Source organism: Leuresthes tenuis, unplaced genomic scaffold, assembly GCF_036924035.1.
Source record: "Leuresthes tenuis unplaced genomic scaffold, fLeuTen1.0.hap1 SCAF_1, whole genome shotgun sequence".
NCBI lineage: Eukaryota > Metazoa > Chordata > Actinopteri > Atheriniformes > Atherinopsidae > Leuresthes > Leuresthes tenuis.
This window is the reverse complement of record NW_027325355.1, coordinates 42880830-42900297: the sequence shown is the minus strand read 5'-3', so window position 1 is coordinate 42900297 and position 19468 is coordinate 42880830. Positions and strand designations below refer to the sequence as shown.

At 46.3% G+C, this 19468-nt stretch overlaps 35 pseudogenes; all 35 read right to left on the bottom strand.

Moving 5' to 3' along the window:
- Positions 1 to 2: 2 nt before the first annotated feature.
- LOC140294432 (5S ribosomal RNA) lies at positions 3 to 120 on the bottom strand (annotated as a pseudogene).
- Positions 121 to 1165: 1045 nt separating this feature from the next.
- Positions 1166 to 1284, bottom strand: LOC140292294 (5S ribosomal RNA; annotated as a pseudogene).
- Positions 1285 to 1553: 269 nt separating this feature from the next.
- Positions 1554 to 1672, bottom strand: LOC140293770 (5S ribosomal RNA; annotated as a pseudogene).
- Positions 1673 to 1941: 269 nt separating this feature from the next.
- On the bottom strand, positions 1942 to 2060 carry LOC140300688 (5S ribosomal RNA; annotated as a pseudogene).
- Positions 2061 to 2707: 647 nt separating this feature from the next.
- Positions 2708 to 2826, bottom strand: LOC140266740 (5S ribosomal RNA; annotated as a pseudogene).
- Positions 2827 to 3095: 269 nt separating this feature from the next.
- Positions 3096 to 3214, bottom strand: LOC140281397 (5S ribosomal RNA; annotated as a pseudogene).
- Positions 3215 to 3483: 269 nt separating this feature from the next.
- LOC140291284 (5S ribosomal RNA) lies at positions 3484 to 3602 on the bottom strand (annotated as a pseudogene).
- Positions 3603 to 4249: 647 nt separating this feature from the next.
- Positions 4250 to 4368, bottom strand: LOC140266735 (5S ribosomal RNA; annotated as a pseudogene).
- A 269-nt stretch (positions 4369 to 4637) lies between these two features.
- On the bottom strand, positions 4638 to 4756 carry LOC140290553 (5S ribosomal RNA; annotated as a pseudogene).
- A 1423-nt stretch (positions 4757 to 6179) lies between these two features.
- On the bottom strand, positions 6180 to 6298 carry LOC140292293 (5S ribosomal RNA; annotated as a pseudogene).
- A 269-nt stretch (positions 6299 to 6567) lies between these two features.
- LOC140293768 (5S ribosomal RNA) lies at positions 6568 to 6686 on the bottom strand (annotated as a pseudogene).
- Positions 6687 to 6955: 269 nt separating this feature from the next.
- Positions 6956 to 7074, bottom strand: LOC140300687 (5S ribosomal RNA; annotated as a pseudogene).
- Positions 7075 to 7721: 647 nt separating this feature from the next.
- LOC140266729 (5S ribosomal RNA) lies at positions 7722 to 7840 on the bottom strand (annotated as a pseudogene).
- A 269-nt stretch (positions 7841 to 8109) lies between these two features.
- LOC140274964 (5S ribosomal RNA) lies at positions 8110 to 8228 on the bottom strand (annotated as a pseudogene).
- Positions 8229 to 8497: 269 nt separating this feature from the next.
- On the bottom strand, positions 8498 to 8616 carry LOC140290552 (5S ribosomal RNA; annotated as a pseudogene).
- Positions 8617 to 10039: 1423 nt separating this feature from the next.
- On the bottom strand, positions 10040 to 10158 carry LOC140292292 (5S ribosomal RNA; annotated as a pseudogene).
- A 269-nt stretch (positions 10159 to 10427) lies between these two features.
- LOC140293767 (5S ribosomal RNA) lies at positions 10428 to 10546 on the bottom strand (annotated as a pseudogene).
- Positions 10547 to 10815: 269 nt separating this feature from the next.
- Positions 10816 to 10934, bottom strand: LOC140300686 (5S ribosomal RNA; annotated as a pseudogene).
- Positions 10935 to 11581: 647 nt separating this feature from the next.
- Positions 11582 to 11700, bottom strand: LOC140266724 (5S ribosomal RNA; annotated as a pseudogene).
- A 269-nt stretch (positions 11701 to 11969) lies between these two features.
- On the bottom strand, positions 11970 to 12088 carry LOC140274957 (5S ribosomal RNA; annotated as a pseudogene).
- A 269-nt stretch (positions 12089 to 12357) lies between these two features.
- Positions 12358 to 12476, bottom strand: LOC140293545 (5S ribosomal RNA; annotated as a pseudogene).
- A 647-nt stretch (positions 12477 to 13123) lies between these two features.
- On the bottom strand, positions 13124 to 13242 carry LOC140266717 (5S ribosomal RNA; annotated as a pseudogene).
- A 269-nt stretch (positions 13243 to 13511) lies between these two features.
- Positions 13512 to 13630, bottom strand: LOC140290550 (5S ribosomal RNA; annotated as a pseudogene).
- Positions 13631 to 14277: 647 nt separating this feature from the next.
- On the bottom strand, positions 14278 to 14396 carry LOC140266710 (5S ribosomal RNA; annotated as a pseudogene).
- Positions 14397 to 14665: 269 nt separating this feature from the next.
- Positions 14666 to 14784, bottom strand: LOC140274950 (5S ribosomal RNA; annotated as a pseudogene).
- A 272-nt stretch (positions 14785 to 15056) lies between these two features.
- On the bottom strand, positions 15057 to 15175 carry LOC140266706 (5S ribosomal RNA; annotated as a pseudogene).
- Positions 15176 to 15444: 269 nt separating this feature from the next.
- On the bottom strand, positions 15445 to 15563 carry LOC140294781 (5S ribosomal RNA; annotated as a pseudogene).
- Positions 15564 to 15832: 269 nt separating this feature from the next.
- LOC140296081 (5S ribosomal RNA) lies at positions 15833 to 15951 on the bottom strand (annotated as a pseudogene).
- A 237-nt stretch (positions 15952 to 16188) lies between these two features.
- Positions 16189 to 16307, bottom strand: LOC140291692 (5S ribosomal RNA; annotated as a pseudogene).
- A 269-nt stretch (positions 16308 to 16576) lies between these two features.
- On the bottom strand, positions 16577 to 16694 carry LOC140295729 (5S ribosomal RNA; annotated as a pseudogene).
- Positions 16695 to 17351: 657 nt separating this feature from the next.
- Positions 17352 to 17470, bottom strand: LOC140288560 (5S ribosomal RNA; annotated as a pseudogene).
- Positions 17471 to 17739: 269 nt separating this feature from the next.
- LOC140281495 (5S ribosomal RNA) lies at positions 17740 to 17858 on the bottom strand (annotated as a pseudogene).
- Positions 17859 to 18127: 269 nt separating this feature from the next.
- Positions 18128 to 18246, bottom strand: LOC140300685 (5S ribosomal RNA; annotated as a pseudogene).
- Positions 18247 to 18893: 647 nt separating this feature from the next.
- On the bottom strand, positions 18894 to 19012 carry LOC140312055 (5S ribosomal RNA; annotated as a pseudogene).
- A 269-nt stretch (positions 19013 to 19281) lies between these two features.
- Positions 19282 to 19400, bottom strand: LOC140288397 (5S ribosomal RNA; annotated as a pseudogene).
- Positions 19401 to 19468: the final 68 nt, after the last annotated feature.

Below are 19468 nucleotides of genomic sequence, written 5' to 3'. Positions count from 1 at the left end.
AAAGCTTACAGCACCTGGTATTCCCAAGCAGTCTCCCATCAAGTACTAAGCAGGCCTAAACCTGCTTGGCTTCCGAGATCAGACGAGGTCGGGCTTATTCAGGGTGGTTTGGCCGTAAGCGACAATGGCTGTGACAAATGTGCATTATATAGGTACTGGAATCATACGGTTCCTCTATGCAACCAAATAATTGCAGAGAAAAGCTGACTTGTAGTGGGCACATCTTCTTCTCTGATGTGATTATTCTCTCCAGCTGAAACTGAGACTCTCAGATTACCTCATGTCTGCCAACAAAGCAGCAGGAGCTGAAGATGACCAACTTCCTCATGTGTCACAGGGTGATCAGACGTTGCAACAAAAGACATGCAGGTGGTCGAGAGAAGACAAAAAGCTTACAGCACCTGGTAATCCCAAGCAGTCTCCCATCTAAGTACTAACCAGGCCCAACCCTACTTGGCTTCCGAGATAAGACAAGGTGGGGCTTATTCAGGGTGGTGTGGCGGTAAGCAAATATATTTGTTACAAATGTGAATTATATAGGTACTGGAATCATACACTTCCTCTATGAAACCAGATAATTGCCGAGAAAGGCTGATGTGTAGTGGGCATATCATCTTCTCTGATGTGATCATTCTCTTCAGCTGAAACTGAGACTCTTAGATCACTTCGTGTCTGCCAACAAAGCAGCAGCAGCTGAAGATGACCAACTTCCTCATGTGTCACAGGGTGATCAGACGTTGCAACAAAACACATGCAGGTGGTAGAGAGAAGAGAAACAGCTTACAGCACCTGGTATTCCCAAGCAGTCTCCCATTGAAGTACAAACCAGACCCAACCCTGCTTGGCTTCCGAGATAAGACAAGGTGGGGCTTATTCAGGGAGGTGTGGCGGTAAGCGACAATATCTGTTACAAATGTGAATTATATAGGTACTGGAATCATACACTTGCTCTATGAAACCAGATAATTGCCGAGAAAGGCTGATGTGTAGTGGGCATATCATCTTCTCTGATGTGATCATTCTCTTCAGCTGAAACTGAGACTCTCAGATCACTTCGTGTCTGCCAACAAAGCAGCAGCTGCTGAAGATGACCAACTTCCTCATGTGTCACAGGGTGATCAGACGTTGCAACAAAAGACATGCAGGTTGTAGAGAGAAGAGAAAACGCTTACAGCACCTGGTATTCCCAAGCAGTCTCCCATTAAAGTACTAACCAGGCCCAACCCTCCTTGGCTTCCAAGATCAGACGAGGTCGGGCTTATTCAGGGTGGTGTGGCCGTAAGGAACAATTTCTGTGACAAATGTGCATTATATAGGTACTGGAATCATACACTTCCTCTATGTAACCAGATAATTGCAGAGAAAGGCTGACTTGTTATGGAAACATCTTCTTCCCTGATGTGATTATTCTCTGCAGCTGAAACTGAGACTCTCAGATCACTTCGTGTCTGCCAACAAAGCAGCAGCAGCTGAAGATGACCAACTTCCTCATGTGTCACAGGGTGATCAGACGTTGCAACAAAAGACATGCAGGTTGTAGAGAGAAGAGAAAACGCTTACAGAACCTGGTATTCCCAAGCAGTCTCCCATTAAAGTACTAACCAGGCCCAACCCTCCTTGGCTTCCGAGATCAGACGAGGTCGGGCTTATTCAGGGTGGTGTGGCCGTAAGGAACAATTTCTGTGACAAATGTGCATTATATAGGTACTGGAATCATACAATTCCTCTATGTAACCAGATAATTGCAGAGAAAGGCTGACTTGTTATGGGCACATCTTCTTCCCTGATGTGATTATTCTCTGCAGCTGAAACTGAGACTCTCAGATCACTTCGTGTCTGCCAACAAAGCAGCAGCAGCTGAAGATGACCAACTTCGTCATGTGTCACAGGGTGATCAGACGTTGCAACAAAAGACATGCAGGTGGTCGAGAGAAGACAAAAAGCTTACAGCTCCTGGTATTCCCAAGCGGTCTCCCATTTAAGTACTAACCAGGCCCAACCCTCCTTGGCTTCCGAGATCAGACGAGGTCGGGCATGTTCAGGGTGGTGTGGCCGTAAGCAACAATGTCTCTGACAAATGTGCATTATATAGGTACAGGAATCATACGGTTCCTCTATGCAACCAGATAATTGCCGAGAAAGGCTGATGTGTAGCGGGCAAATCATCTTCTCTGATGTGATCATTCTCTGCAACTTAAACTGAGACTCTCAGATCACTTCGTGTCAGCCAACAAAGCAGCAGCAGCTGAAGATGACCAACTTCCTCATGTGTCACAGGGTGATCAGACGTTGCAACAAAAGACATGCAGGTGGTAGAGAGAAGAGAAAAAGCTTACAGCACCTGGTATTCCCAAGCAGTCTCCCATCCAAGTACTAAGGAGGCTCAACCCTGCTTGGCTTACGAGATCAGGCATGTTCAGGGTGGTGTGGCCGTAAGCAACAATGTGTCTGACAAATGTGCATTATATAAGTACAGGAATCATACGGTTCCTCTATGTAACCAGATAATTGCTGAGAAAGGCTGATCTGTAGTGGGCACATCTTCTTCCCTGACGTGATAATTTTCTCCAGCTGAACATGAGACTCTCAGATCACTTCGTGTCTGCCAACAAAGCAGCAGAAGCTGAAGATGACCAACTTCCTCATGTGTCACAGGGTGATCAGACGTTGCAACAAAAGACATGCAGGTGGTAGAGAGAAGAGAAAAAGCTTAAGGTACCTGGTATTCCCAAGCGGTCTCCCATTCAAGTACTAACCAGGCCCAACCGTGCTTGGCTTCCGAGATCAGACGAGGTCGGGCTTATTCAGGGTGGTGTGGCCGTAAGCAAAAATATCGGTGACAATTGTGCATTATATAGGTACTGGAATCATACACTTCCTCTGTGTAACCAGATAATTGCCGAAAAAGGCTGACTTGTAGTGGGTTCATCTTCCTCCTTGATGTGATTATTCTCTTCAGCTGAAACTGAGACTCTCAGATCACTTCGTGTCTGCCAACAAAGCAGCAGAAAATGAAGATGACCAACTTCCTCATGTGTCACAGGGTGATCAGACGTTGCAACAAAAGACATGCAGGTGGTAGAGAGAAGAGAAAAAGCTTAAGGCACCTGGTATTCCCAAGCAGTCTCCCATTCAAGTACTAACCAGGCCCAACCCTGCTTGGCTTCCGAGATCAGACGAGGTTGGGCTTATTCAGGGTGGTGTGGCCGTAAGCAACAATATTGGTGAAAAATGTGCATTATATAGGTACTGGAATCATACACTTCCTCTGTATAACCAGATAATTGCCGAAAAAGGCTGACTTGTAGTGGGTTCATCTTCCTCCTTGATGTGATTATTCTCTGCAGCTGAAACTGAGACTCTCAGATCACCTCGTGTCTATCAACAAAGCAGCAGCAGCTGAAGATGACTAACTTCTTCACGTGTCACAGGGTGATCAGACGTTGCAACAAAAGACATGCAGGTGGTAGAGAGAAGAGAAAAAGCTTACAGCGCCTGGTATTCCCAAGCTGTGTCCCATCCAAGTACTAACCAGGTACAACCCTGCTTGGCGTCCGAGATCAGATGAGGTCGGGCTTATTCAGGGTGGTGTGGCCGTAAGCAACAATGTCTCTGACAAATGTGCATTATATAGGTACTGGAATCATACGGTTCCTCTATGCAACCAGATAATTGCCGAGAAAGGCTGATGTGTAGCGGGCAAATCATCTTCTCTAATGTGATCATTCTCTGCAACTTAAACTGAGACTCTCAGATCACTTCGTGTCAGCCAACAAAGCAGCAGCAGCTGAAGATGACCAACTTCCTCATGTGTCACAGGGTGATCAGACGTTGCAACAAAAGACATGCAGGTGGTAGAGAGAAGAGAAAAAGCTTACAGCACCTGGTATTCCCAAGCAGTCTCCCATCCAAGTACTAAGGAGGCTCAACCCTGCTTGGCTTACGAGATCAGGCATGTTCAGGGTGGTGTGGCCGTAAGCAACAATGTGTCTGACAAATGTGCATTATATAAGTACAGGAATCATACGGTTCCTCTATGTAACCAGATAATTGCTGAGAAAGGCTGATCTGTAGTGGGCACATCTTCTTCCCTGACGTGATAATTTTCTCCAGCTGAACATGAGACTCTCAGATCACTTCGTGTCTGCCAACAAAGCAGCAGAAGCTGAAGATGACCATCTTCCTCATGTGTCACAGGGTGATCAGACGTTGCAACAAAAGACATGCAGGTGGTAGAGAGAAGAGAAAAAGCTTAAGGTACCTGGTATTCCCAAGCGGTCTCCCATTCAAGTACTAACCAGGCCCAACCGTGCTTGGCTTCCGAGATCAGACGAGGTCGGGCTTATTCAGGGTGGTGTGGCCGTAAGCAAAAATATCGGTGACAATTGTGCATTATATAGGTACTGGAATCATACACTTCCTCTGTATAACCAGATAATTGCCGAAAAAGGCTGACTTGTAGTGGGTTCATCTTCCTCCTTGATGTGATTATTCTCTGCAGCTGAAACTGAGACTCTCAGATCACCTCGTGTCTATCAACAAAGCAGCAGCAGCTGAAGATGACTAACTTCTTCACGTGTCACAGGGTGATCAGACGTTGCAACAAAAGACATGCAGGTGGTAGAGAGAAGAGAAAAAGCTTACAGCACCTGGTATTCCCAAGCTGTCTCCCATCCAAGTACTAACCAGGTACAACCCTGCTTGGCGTCCGAGATCAGACGAGGTCGGGCTTATTCAGGGTGGTGTGGCCGTAAGCAACAATGTCTCTGACAAATGTGCATTATATAGGTACTGGAATCATACGGTTCCTCTATGCAACCAGATAATTGCCGAGAAAGGCTGATGTGTAGCGGGCAAATCATCTTCTCTGATGTGATCATTCTCTGCAACTTAAACTGAGACTCTCAGATCACTTCGTGTCAGCCAACAAAGCAGCAGCAGCTGAAGATGACCAACTTCCTCATGTGTCACAGGGTGATCAGACGTTGCAACAAAAGACATGCAGGTGGTAGAGAGAAGAGAAAAAGCTTACAGCACCTGGTATTCCCAAGCAGTCTCCCATCCAAGTACTAAGGAGGCTCAACCCTGCTTGGCTTACGAGATCAGGCATGTTCAGGGTGGTGTGGCCGTAAGCAACAATGTGTCTGACAAATGTGCATTATATAAGTACAGGAATCATACGGTTCCTCTATGTAACCAGATAATTGCAGAGAATGGCTGACTTGTTATGGGCACATCTTCTTCCCTGATGTGATTATTCTCTGCAGCTGAAACTGAGACTCTCAGATCACTTCGTGTCTGCCAACAAAGCAGCAGCAGCTGAAGATGACCAACTTCGTCATGTGTCACAGTGTGATCAGACGTTGCAACAAAAGACATGCAGGTGGTCGAGAGAAGACAAAAAGCTTACAGCACCTGGTAATCCCAAGCAGTCTCCCATCTAAGTACTAACCAGGCCCAACCCTACTTGGCTTCCGAGATAAGACAAGGTGGGGCTTATTCAGGGTGGTGTGGCGGTAAGCAAATATATTTGTTACAAATGTGAATTATATAGGTACTGGAATCATACACTTCCTCTATGAAACCAGATAATTGCCGAGAAAGGCTGATGTGTAGTGGGCATATCATCTTCTCTGATGTGATCATTCTCTTCAGCTGAAACTGAGACTCTTAGATCACTTCGTGTCTGCCAACAAAGCAGCAGCAGCTGAAGATGACCAACTTCCTCATGTGTCACAGGGTGATCAGACGTTGCAACAAAACACATGCAGGTGGTAGAGAGAAGAGAAACAGCTTACAGCACCTGGTATTCCCAAGCAGTCTCGCATTGAAGTACAAACCAGACCCAACCCTGCTTGGCTTCCGAGATAAGACAAGGTGGGGCTTATTCAGGGTGGTGTGGCGGTAAGCGACAATATCTGTTACAAATGTGAATTATATAGGTACTGGAATCATACACTTGCTCTATGAAACCAGATAATTGCCGAGAAAGGCTGATGTGTAGTGGGCATATCATCTTCTCTGATGTGATCATTCTCTTCAGCTGAAACTGAGACTCTCAGATCACTTCGTGTCTGCCAACAAAGCAGCAGCTGCTGAAGATGACCAACTTCCTCATGTGTCACAGGGTGATCAGACGTTGCAACAAAAGACATGCAGGTTGTAGAGAGAAGAGAAAACGCTTACAGCACCTGGTATTCCCAAGCAGTCTCCCATTAAAGTACTAACCAGGCCCAACCCTCCTTGGCTTCCAAGATCAGACGAGGTCGGGCTTATTCAGGGTGGTGTGGCCGTAAGGAACAATTTCTGTGACAAATGTGCATTATATAGGTACTGGAATCATACACTTCCTCTATGTAACCAGATAATTGCAGAGAAAGGCTGACTTGTTATGGAAACATCTTCTTCCCTGATGTGATTATTCTCTGCAGCTGAAACTGAGACTCTCAGATCACTTCGTGTCTGCCAACAAAGCAGCAGCAGCTGAAGATGACCAACTTCCTCATGTGTCACAGGGTGATCAGACGTTGCAACAAAAGACATGCAGGTTGTAGAGAGAAGAGAAAACGCTTACAGAACCTGGTATTCCCAAGCAGTCTCCCATTAAAGTACTAACCAGGCCCAACCCTCCTTGGCTTCCGAGATCAGACGAGGTCGGGCTTATTCAGGGTGGTGTGGCCGTAAGGAACAATTTCTGTGACAAATGTGCATTATATAGGTACTGGAATCATACAGTTCCTCTATGTAACCAGATAATTGCAGAGAAAGGCTGACTTGTTATGGGCACATCTTCTTCCCTGATGTGATTATTCTCTGCAGCTGAAACTGAGACTCTCAGATCACTTCGTGTCTGCCAACAAAGCAGCAGCAGCTGAAGATGACCAACTTCGTCATGTGTCACAGGGTGATCAGACGTTGCAACAAAAGACATGCAGGTGGTCGAGAGAAGACAAAAAGCTTACAGCTCCTGGTATTCCCAAGCGGTCTCCCATTTAAGTACTAACCAGGCCCAACCCTCCTTGGCTTCCGAGATCAGACGAGGTCGGGCATGTTCAGGGTGGTGTGGCCGTAAGCAACAATGTCTCTGACAAATGTGCATTATATAGGTACAGGAATCATACGGTTCCTCTATGCAACCAGATAATTGCCGAGAAAGGCTGATGTGTAGCGGGCAAATCATCTTCTCTGATGTGATCATTCTCTGCAACTTAAACTGAGACTCTCAGATCACTTCGTGTCAGCCAACAAAGCAGCAGCAGCTGAAGATGACCAACTTCCTCATGTGTCACAGGGTGATCAGACGTTGCAACAAAAGACATGCAGGTGGTAGAGAGAAGAGAAAAAGCTTACAGCACCTGGTATTCCCAAGCAGTCTCCCATCCAAGTACTAAGGAGGCTCAACCCTGCTTGGCTTACGAGATCAGGCATGTTCAGGGTGGTGTGGCCGTAAGCAACAATGTGTCTGACAAATGTGCATTATATAAGTACAGGAATCATACGGTTCCTCTATGTAACCAGATAATTGCTGAGAAAGGCTGATCTGTAGTGGGCACATCTTCTTCCCTGACGTGATAATTTTCTCCAGCTGAACATGAGACTCTCAGATCACTTCGTGTCTGCCAACAAAGCAGCAGAAGCTGAAGATGACCAACTTCCTCATGTGTCACAGGGTGATCAGACGTTGCAACAAAAGACATGCAGGTGGTAGAGAGAAGAGAAAAAGCTTAAGGTACCTGGTATTCCCAAGCGGTCTCCCATTCAAGTACTAACCAGGCCCAACCGTGCTTGGCTTCCGAGATCAGACGAGGTCGGGCTTATTCAGGGTGGTGTGGCCGTAAGCAAAAATATCGGTGACAATTGTGCATTATATAGGTACTGGAATCATACACTTCCTCTGTGTAACCAGATAATTGCCGAAAAAGGCTGACTTGTAGTGGGTTCATCTTCCTCCTTGATGTGATTATTCTCTTCAGCTGAAACTGAGACTCTCAGATCACTTCGTGTCTGCCAACAAAGCAGCAGAAAATGAAGATGACCAACTTCCTCATGTGTCACAGGGTGATCAGACGTTGCAACAAAAGACATGCAGGTGGTAGAGAGAAGAGAAAAAGCTTAAGGCACCTGGTATTCCCAAGCAGTCTCCCATTCAAGTACTAACCAGGCCCAACCCTGCTTGGCTTCCGAGATCAGACGAGGTTGGGCTTATTCAGGGTGGTGTGGCCATAAGCAACAATATTGGTGAAAAATGTGCATTATATAGGTACTGGAATCATACACTTCCTCTGTATAACCAGATAATTGCCGAAAAAGGCTGACTTGTAGTGGGTTCATCTTCCTCCTTGATGTGATTATTCTCTGCAGCTGAAACTGAGACTCTCAGATCACCTCGTGTCTATCAACAAAGCAGCAGCAGCTGAAGATGACTAACTTCTTCACGTGTCACAGGGTGATCAGACGTTGCAACAAAAGACATGCAGGTGGTAGAGAGAAGAGAAAAAGCTTACAGCACCTGGTATTCCCAAGCTGTCTCCCATCCAAGTACTAACCAGGTACAACCCTGCTTGGCGTCCGAGATCAGACGAGGTCGGGCTTATTCAGGGTGGTGTGGCCGTAAGCAACAATGTCTCTGACAAATGTGCATTATATAGGTACTGGAATCATACGGTTCCTCTATGCAACCAGATAATTGCCGAGAAAGGCTGATGTGTAGCGGGCAAATCATCTTCTCTGATGTGATCATTCTCTGCAACTTAAACTGAGACTCTCAGATCACTTCGTGTCAGCCAACAAAGCAGCAGCAGCTGAAGATGACCAACTTCCTCATGTGTCACAGGGTGATCAGACGTTGCAACAAAAGACATGCAGGTGGTAGAGAGAAGAGAAAAAGCTTACAGCACCTGGTATTCCCAAGCAGTCTCCCATCCAAGTACTAAGGAGGCTCAACCCTGCTTGGCTTACGAGATCAGGAATGTTCAGGGTGGTGTGGCCGTAAGCAACAATGTGTCTGACAAATGTGCATTATATAAGTACAGGAATCATACGGTTCCTCTATGTAACCAGATAATTGCAGAGAAAGGCTGACTTGTTATGGGCACATCTTCTTCCCTGATGTGATTATTCTCTGCAGCTGAAACTGAGACTCTCAGATCACTTCGTGTCTGCCAACAAAGCAGCAGCAGCTGAAGATGACCAACTTCGTCATGTGTCACAGTGTGATCAGACGTTGCAACAAAAGACATGCAGGTGGTCGAGAGAAGACAAAAAGCTTACAGCACCTGGTAATCCCAAGCAGTCTCCCATCTAAGTACTAACCAGGCCCAACCCTACTTGGCTTCCGAGATAAGACAAGGTGGGGCTTATTCAGGGTGGTGTGGCGGTAAGCAAATATATTTGTTACAAATGTGAATTATATAGGTACTGGAATCATACACTTCCTCTATGAAACCAGATAATTGCCGAGATAGGCTGATGTGTAGTGGGCATATCATCTTCTCTGATGTGATCATTCTCTTCAGCTGAAACTGAGACTCTTAGATCACTTCGTGTCTGCCAACAAAGCAGCAGCAGCTGAAGATGACCAACTTCCTCATGTGTCACAGGGTGATCAGACGTTGCAACAAAACACATGCAGGTGGTAGAGAGAAGAGAAACAGCTTACAGCACCTGGTATTCCCAAGAAGTCTCCCATTGAAGTACAAACCAGACCCAACCCTGCTTGGCTTCCGAGATAAGACAAGGTGGGGCTTATTCAGGGTGGTGTGGCGGTAAGCGACAATATCTGTTACAAATGTGAATTATATAGGTACTGGAATCATACACTTGCTCTATGAAACCAGATAATTGCCGAGAAAGGCTGATGTGTAGTGGGCATATCATCTTCTCTGATGTGATCATTCTCTTCAGCTGAAACTGAGACTCTCAGATCACTTCGTGTCTGCCAACAAAGCAGCAGCTGCTGAAGATGACCAACTTCCTCATGTGTCACAGGGTGATCAGACGTTGCAACAAAAGACATGCAGGTTGTAGAGAGAAGAGAAAACGCTTACAGCACCTGGTATTCCCAAGCAGTCTCCCATTAAAGTACTAACCAGGCCCAACCCTCCTTGGCTTCCAAGATCAGACGAGGTCGGGCTTATTCAGGGTGGTGTGGCCGTAAGGAACAATTTCTGTGACAAATGTGCATTATATAGGTACTGGAATCATACACTTCCTCTATGTAACCAGATAATTGCAGAGAAAGGCTGACTTGTTATGGAAACATCTTCTTCCCTGATGTGATTATTCTCTGCAGCTGAAACTGAGACTCTCAGATCACTTCGTGTCTGCCAACAAAGCAGCAGCAGCTGAAGATGACCAACTTCCTCATGTGTCACAGGGTGATCAGACGTTGCAACAAAAGACATGCAGGTTGTAGAGAGAAGAGAAAACGCTTACAGAACCTGGTATTCCCAAGCAGTCTCCCATTAAAGTACTAACCAGGCCCAACCCTCCTTGGCTTCCGAGATCAGACGAGGTCGGGCTTATTCAGGGTGGTGTGGCCGTAAGGAACAATTTCTGTGACAAATGTGCATTATATAGGTACTGGAATCATACAGTTCCTCTATGTAACCAGATAATTGCAGAGAAAGGCTGACTTGTTATGGGCACATCTTCTTCCCTGATGTGATTATTCTCTGCAGCTGAAACTGAGACTCTCAGATCACTTCGTGTCTGCCAACAAAGCAGCAGCAGCTGAAGATGACCAACTTCGTCATGTGTCACAGGGTGATCAGACGTTGCAACAAAAGACATGCAGGTGGTCGAGAGAAGACAAAAAGCTTACAGCTCCTGGTATTCCCAAGCGGTCTCCCATTTAAGTACTAACCAGGCCCAACCCTCCTTGGCTTCCGAGATCAGACGAGGTCGGGCATGTTCAGGGTGGTGTGGCCGTAAGCAACAATGTCTCTGACAAATGTGCATTATATAGGTACAGGAATCATACGGTTCCTCTATGCAACCAGATAATTGCCGAGAAAGGCTGATGTGTAGCGGGCAAATCATCTTCTCTGATGTGATCATTCTCTGCAACTTAAACTGAGACTCTCAGATCACTTCGTGTCAGCCAACAAAGCAGCAGCAGCTGAAGATGACCAACTTCCTCATGTGTCACAGGGTGATCAGACGTTGCAACAAAAGACATGCAGGTGGTAGAGAGAAGAGAAAAAGCTTACAGCACCTGGTATTCCCAAGCAGTCTCCCATCCAAGTACTAAGGAGGCTCAACCCTGCTTGGCTTACGAGATCAGGCATGTTCAGGGTGGTGTGGCCGTAAGCAACAATGTGTCTGACAAATGTGCATTATATAAGTACAGGAATCATACGGTTCCTCTATGTAACCAGATAATTGCTGAGAAAGGCTGATCTGTAGTGGGCACATCTTCTTCCCTGACGTGATAATTTTCTCCAGCTGAACATGAGACTCTCAGATCACTTCGTGTCTGCCAACAAAGCAGCAGAAGCTGAAGATGACCAACTTCCTCATGTGTCACAGGGTGATCAGACGTTGCAACAAAAGACATGCAGGTGGTAGAGAGAAGAGAAAAAGCTTAAGGTACCTGGTATTCCCAAGCGGTCTCCCATTCAAGTACTAACCAGGCCCAACCGTGCTTGGCTTCCGAGATCAGACGAGGTCGGGCTTATTCAGGGTGGTGTGGCCGTAAGCAAAAATATCGGTGACAATTGTGCATTATATAGGTACTGGAATCATACACTTCCTCTGTGTAACCAGATAATTGCCGAAAAAGGCTGACTTGTAGTGGGTTCATCTTCCTCCTTGATGTGATTATTCTCTTCAGCTGAAACTGAGACTCTCAGATCACTTCGTGTCTGCCAACAAAGCAGCAGAAAATGAAGATGACCAACTTCCTCATGTGTCACAGGGTGATCAGACGTTGCAACAAAAGACATGCAGGTGGTAGAGAGAAGAGAAAAAGCTTAAGGCACCTGGTATTCCCAAGCAGTCTCCCATTCAAGTACTAACCAGGCCCAACCCTGCTTGGCTTCCGAGATCAGACGAGGTTGGGCTTATTCAGGGTGGTGTGGCCATAAGCAACAATATTGGTGAAAAATGTGCATTATATAGGTACTGGAATCATACACTTCCTCTGTATAACCAGATAATTGCCGAAAAAGGCTGACTTGTAGTGGGTTCATCTTCCTCCTTGATGTGATTATTCTCTGCAGCTGAAACTGAGACTCTCAGATCACCTCGTGTCTATCAACAAAGCAGCAGCAGCTGAAGATGACTAACTTCTTCACGTGTCACAGGGTGATCAGACGTTGCAACAAAAGACATGCAGGTGGTAGAGAGAAGAGAAAAAGATTACAGCGCCTGGTATTCCCAAGCTGTGTCCCATCCAAGTACTAACCAGGTACAACCCTGCTTGGCGTCCGAGATCAGATGAGGTCGGGCTTATTCAGGGTGGTGTGGCCGTAAGCAACAATGTCTCTGACAAATGTGCATTATATAGGTACTGGAATCATACGGTTCCTCTATGCAACCAGATAATTGCCGAGAAAGGCTGATGTGTAGCGGGCAAATCATCTTCTCTGATGTGATCATTCTCTGCAACTTAAACTGAGACTCTCAGATCACTTCGTGTCAGCCAACAAAGCAGCAGCAGCTGAAGATGACCAACTTCCTCATGTGTCACAGGGTGATCAGACGTTGCAACAAAAGACATGCAGGTGGTAGAGAGAAGAGAAAAAGCTTACAGCACCTGGTATTCCCAAGCAGTCTCCCATCCAAGTACTAAGGAGGCTCAACCCTGCTTGGCTTACGAGATCAGGCATGTTCAGGGTGGTGTGGCCGTAAGCAACAATGTGTCTGACAAATGTGCATTATATAAGTACAGGAATCATACGGTTCCTCTATGTAACCAGATAATTGCTGAGAAAGGCTGATCTGTAGTGGGCACATCTTCTTCCCTGACGTGATCATTTTCTCCAGCTGAACATGAGACTCTCAGATCACTTCGTGTCTGCCAACAAAGCAGCAGAAGCTGAAGATGACCATCTTCCTCATGTGTCACAGGGTGATCAGACGTTGCAACAAAAGACATGCAGGTGGTAGAGAGAAGAGAAAAAGCTTAAGGTACCTGGTATTCCCAAGCGGTCTCCCATTCAAGTACTAACCAGGCCCAACCGTGCTTGGCTTCCGAGATCAGACGAGGTCGGGCTTATTCAGGGTGGTGTGGCCGTAAGCAGAAATATCGGTGACAATTGTGCATTATATAGGTACTGGAATCATACACTTCCTCTGTATAACCAGATAATTGCCGAAAAAGGCTGACTTGTAGTGGGTTCATCTTCCTCCTTGATGTGATTATTCTCTGCAGCTGAAACTGAGACTCTCAGATCACCTCGTGTCTATCAACAAAGCAGCAGCAGCTGAAGATGACTAACTTCTTCACGTGTCACAGGGTGATCAGACGTTGCAACAAAAGACATGCAGGTGGTAGAGAGAAGAGAAAAAGCTTACAGCACCTGGTATTCCCAAGCTGTCTCCCATCCAAGTACTAACCAGGTACAACCCTGCTTGGCGTCCGAGATCAGACGAGGTCGGGCTTATTCAGGGTGGTGTGGCCGTAAGCAACAATGTCTCTGACAAATGTGCATTATATAGGTACTGGAATCATACGGTTCCTCTATGCAACCAGATAATTGCCGAGAAAGGCTGATGTGTAGCGGGCAAATCATCTTCTCTGATGTGATCATTCTCTGCAACTTAAACTGAGACTCTCAGATCACTTCGTGTCAGCCAACAAAGCAGCAGCAGCTGAAGATGACCAACTTCCTCATGTGTCACAGGGTGATCAGACGTTGCAACAAAAGACATGCAGGTGGTAGAGAGAAGAGAAAAAGCTTACAGCACCTGGTATTCCCAAGCAGTCTCCCATCCAAGTACTAAGGAGGCTCAACCCTGCTTGGCTTACGAGATCAGGCATGTTCAGGGTGGTGTGGCCGTAAGCAACAATGTGTCTGACAAATGTGCATTATATAAGTACAGGAATCATACGGTTCCTCTATGTAACCAGATAATTGCTGAGAAAGGCTGATCTGTAGTGGGCACATCTTCTTCCCTGACGTGATAATTTTCTCCAGCTGAACATGAGACTCTCAGATCACTTTGTGTCTGCCAACAAAGCAGCAGAAGCTGAAGATGACCAACTTCCTCATGTGTCACAGGGTGATCAGACGTTGCAACAAAAGACATGCAGGTGGTAGAGAGAAGAGAAAAAGCTTAAGGTACCTGGTATTCCCAAGCGGTCTCCCATTCAAGTACTAACCAGGCCCAACCGTGCTTGGCTTCCGAGATCAGACGAGGTCGGGCTTATTCAGGGTGGTGTGGCCGTAAGCAAAGATATCGGTGACAATTGTGCATTATATAGGTACTGGAATCATACACTTCCTCTGTGTAACCAGATAATTGCCGAAAAAGGCTGACTTGTAGTGGGTTCATCTTCCTCCTTGATGTGATTATTCTCTTCAGCTGAAACTGAGACTCTCAGATCACTTCGTGTCTGCCAACAAAGCAGCAGAAAATGAAGATGACCAACTTCCTCATGTGTCACAGGGTGATCAGACGTTGCAACAAAAGACATGCAGGTGGTAGAGAGAAGAGAAAAAGCTTAAGGCACCTGGTATTCCCAAGCAGTCTCCCATTCAAGTACTAACCAGGCCCAACCCTGCTTGGCTTCCGAGATCAGACGAGGTTGGGCTTATTCAGGGTGGTGTGGCCATAAGCAACAATTTTGGTGACAAATGTGCATTATATAGGTACTGGAATCATACGGTTCCTCTATGCAACCAGATAATTGCCGAGAAAGGCTGATGTGTAGCGGGCAAATCATCTTCTTCCCTGACGTGATAATTTTCTCCAGCTGAACATGAGACTCTCAGATCACTTCGTGTCTGCCAACAAAGAAGCAGAAGCTGAAGATGACCAACTTCCTCATGTGTCACAGGGTGATCAGACGTTGCAACAAAAGACATGCAGGTGGTAGAGAGAAGAGAAAAAGCTTAAGGTACCTGGTATTCCCAAGCGGTCTCCCATTCAAGTACTAACCAGGCCCAACCGTGCTTGGCTTCCGAGATCAGACGAGGTCGGGCTTATTCAGGGTGGTGTGGCCGTAAGCAACAATATCGGTGACAAATGTGCATTATATAGGTACTGGAATCATACACTTCCTCTGTATAACCAGATAATTGCCGAAAAAGGCTGACTTGTAGTGGGTTCATCTTCCTCCTTGATGTGATTATTCTCTGGAGCTGAAACTGAGACTCTCAGATCACCTCGTGTCTATCAACAAAGCAGCAGCAGCTGAAGATGACCAACTTCTTCACGTGTCACAGGGTGATCAGACGTTGCAACAAAAGACATGCAGGTGGTAGAGAGAAGAGAAAAAGCTTACAGCACCTGGTATTCCCAAGCTGTCTCCCATCCAAGTACTAACCAGGTACAACCCTGCTTGGCGTCCGAGATTAGACGAGGTCGGGCTTATTCAGGGTGGTGTGGCCGTAAGCAACAATGTCTCTGACAAATGTGCATTATATAGGTACTGGAATCATACGGTTCCTCTATGCAACCAGATAATTGCCGAGAAAGGCTGATGTGTAGCGGGCAAATCATCTTCTCTGATGTGATCATTATCTGCAACTGAAACTGAGACTCTCAGATCACTTCGTGTCAGCCAACAAAGCAGCAGCAGCTGAAGATGACCAACTTCTTCACGTGTCACAGGGTGATCAGACGTTGCAACAAAAGACATGCAGGTGGTAGAGAGAAGAGAAAAAGCTTACATTACCTGGTATTCCCAAGCTGTCTCCCATCCAAGTACTAACCAGGTACAACCCTGCTTGGCGTCCGAGATCAGACGAGGTCGGGCTTATTCAGGGTGGTGTGGCCGTAAGCAAAAATGTCTCTGACAAATGTGCATTATATAGGTACTGGAATCATACGGTTCCTCTATGCAACCAGATAATCATCTTCTCTGATGTGATCATTATCTGCAACTGAAACTGAGACTCTCAGATCACTTCGTGTCAGCCAACAAAGCAGCAGCAGCTGAAGATGACCAACTTCCTCATGTGTCACAGGGTGATCAGAAGTTGCAACAAAAGACATGCAGGTGGTAGAGAGAAGAGAAGAAGCTTACAGCACCTGGTATTCCCAAGCAGTCTCCCATCCAAGTACTAAGGAGGCCCAACCCTGCTTGGCTTCCGAGATCAGACGAGGTTGGGCTTATTCAGGGTGGTGTGGCCGTAAGCAACAATATCGGTGACAAATGTGCATTATATAGGTACTGGAATCATACACTTCCTCTGTATAACCAGATAATTGCCGAAAAAGGCTGACTTATAGTGGGCACATCTTCCTCCTTGATGTGATTATTCTCTGGAGCTGAAACTGAGACTCTCAGATCACCTCGTGTCTATCAACAAAGCAGCAGCAGCTGAAGATGACCAGCTTCTTCACGTGTCACAGGGTGATCAGACGTTGCAACAAAAGACATGCAGGTGGTAGAGAGAAGAGAAAAAGCTTACAGCACCTGGTATTCCCAAGCAGTCTCCCATCAAGTACTAAGCAGGCCTAAACCTGCTTGGCTTCCGAGATCAGATGAGGTCGGGCTTATTCAGGGTGGTTTGGCCGTAATCGACAATGTCTGTGACAAATGTGCATTATATAGGTACTGGAATCATACGGTTCCTCTATGCAACCAAATAATTGCCGAGAAAAGCTGACTTGTAGTGGGCACATCTTCTTCTCTGATGTGATTATTCTCTCTAGCTGAAACTGAGACTCTCAGATTACCTCATGTCTGCCAACAAAGCAGCAGCAGCTGAAGATGACCAACTTCCTCATGTGTCACAGGGTGATCAGACGTTGCAACAAAACACATGCAGGTGGTAGAGAGAAGAGAAACAGCTTACAGCACCTGGTATTCCCAAGCAGTCTCCCATTGAAGTACAAACCAGACCCAACCCTGCTTGGCTTCCGAGATAAGACAAGGTGGGGCTTATTCAGGGTGGTGTGGCGGTAAGCGACAATATCTGTTAAAAATGTGAATTATATAGGTACTGGAATCATACACTTGCTCTATGAAACCAGATAATTGCCGAGAAAGGCTGATGTGTAGTGGGCATATCATCTTCTCTGATGTGATCATTCTCTTCAGCTGAAACTGAGACTCTCAGATCACTTCGTGTCTGCCAACAAAGCAGCAGCTGCTGAAGATGACCAACTTCCTCATGTGTCACAGGGTGATCAGACGTTGCAACAAAAGACATGCAGGTTGTAGAGAGAAGAGAAAACGCTTACAGCACCTGGTATTCCCAAGCAGTCTCCCATTAAAGTACTAACCAGGCCCAACCCTCCTTGGCTTCCGAGATCAGACGAGGTCGGGCTTATTCAGGGTGGTGTGGCCGTAAGGAACAATTTCTGTGACAAATGTGCATTATATAGGTACTGGAATCATACACTTCCTCTATGTAACCAGATAATTGCAGAGAAAGGCTGACTTGTTATGGAAACATCTTCTTCCCTGATGTGATTATTCTCTGCAGCTGAAACTGAGACTCTCAGATCACTTCGTGTCTGCCAACAAAGCAGCAGCAGCTGAAGATGACCAACTTCCTCATGTGTCACAGGGTGATCAGACGTTGCAACAAAAGACATGCAGGTGGTCGAGAGAAGACAAAAAGCTTACAGCTCCTGGTATTCCCAAGCGGTCTCCCATTTAAGTACTAACCAGGCCCAACCCTCCTTGGCTTCCGAGATCAGACGAGGTCGGGCTTATTCAGGGTGGTGTGGCCGTAAGGAACAATTTCTGTGACAAATGTGCATTATATAGGTACTGGAATCATACAATTCCTCTATGTAACCAGATAATTGCAGAGAAAGGCTGACTTGTTATGGGCACATCTTCTTCCCTGATGTGATTATTCTCTGCAGCTGAAACTGAGACTCTCAGATCACTTCGTGTCTGCCAACAAAGCAGCAGCAGCTGAAGATGACCAACTTCGTCATGTGTCACAGGGTGATCAGACGTTGCAACAAAAGACATGCAGGTGGTCGAGAGAAGACAAAAAGCTTACAGCTCCTGGTATTCCCAAGCGGTCTCCCATTTAAGTACTAACCAGGCCCAACCCTCCTTGGCTTCCGAGATCAGACGAGGTCGGGCATGTTCAGGGTGGTGTGGCCGTAAGCAACAATGTCTCTGACAAATGTGCATTATATAGGTACTGGAATCATACGGTTCCTCTATGCAACCAGATAATTGCCGAGAAAGGCTGATGTGTAGCGGGCAAATCATCTTCTCTGATGTGATCATTCTCTGCAACTTAAACTGAGACTCTCAGATCACTTCGTGTCAGCCAACAAAGCAGCAGCAGCTGAAGATGACCAACTTCCTCATGTGTCACAGGGTGATCAGACGTTGCAACAAAAGACATGCAGGTGGTAGAGAGAAGAGAAGAAGCTTACAGCACCTGGTATTCCCAAGCAGTCTCCCATCCAAGTACTAAGGAGGCTCAACCCTGCTTGGCTTCCGAGATCAGACATGTTCAGGGTGGTGTGGCCGTAAGCAACAATGTGTCTGACAAATGTGCATTATATAAGTACAGGAATCATACGGTTCCTCTATGTAACCAGATAATTGCTGAGAAAGGCTGATCTGTAGTGGGCACATCTTCTTCCCTGAAGTGATTATTCTCTTTAGCTGAAACTGAGACTCTCAGATCACTTCGTGTCTTCCAACAAAGCAGCAGCAGCTGAAGATGGCCAACTTCCTCATGTGTCACAGGGTGATCAGACGTTGCAACAAAAGACATGCAGGTGGTAGAGAGAAGAGAAAAAGCTTAAGGCACCTGGTATTCCCAAGCGGTCTCCCATTCAAGTACTAACCAGGCCCAACCCTGCTTGGCTTCCGAGATCAGACGAGGTTGGGCTTATTCAGGGTGGTGTGGCCGTAAGCAACAATATCGGTGACAAATGTGCATTATATAGGTACTGGAATCATACACTTCCTCTGTATAACCAGATAATTGCCGAAAAAGGCTGACTTGTAGTGGATTCATCTTCCTCCTTGATGTGATTATTCTCTGGAGCTGAAACTGAGACTCTCAGATCACCTCGTGTCTATCAACAAAGCAGCAGCAGCTGAAGATGACCAACTTCTTCACGTGTCACAGGGTGATCAGACGTTGCAACAAAAGACATGCAGGTGGTAGAGAGAAGAGAAAAAGCTTACAGCACCTGGTATTCCCAAGCTGACTCCAATCCAAGTACTAACCAGGTACAACCCTGCTTGGCGTCCGAGATCAGACGAGGTCGGGCTTATTCAGGGTGGTGTGGCCGTAAGCAACAATGTCTCTGACAAATGTGCATTATATAGGTACTGGAATCATACGGTTCCTCTATGCAACCAGAT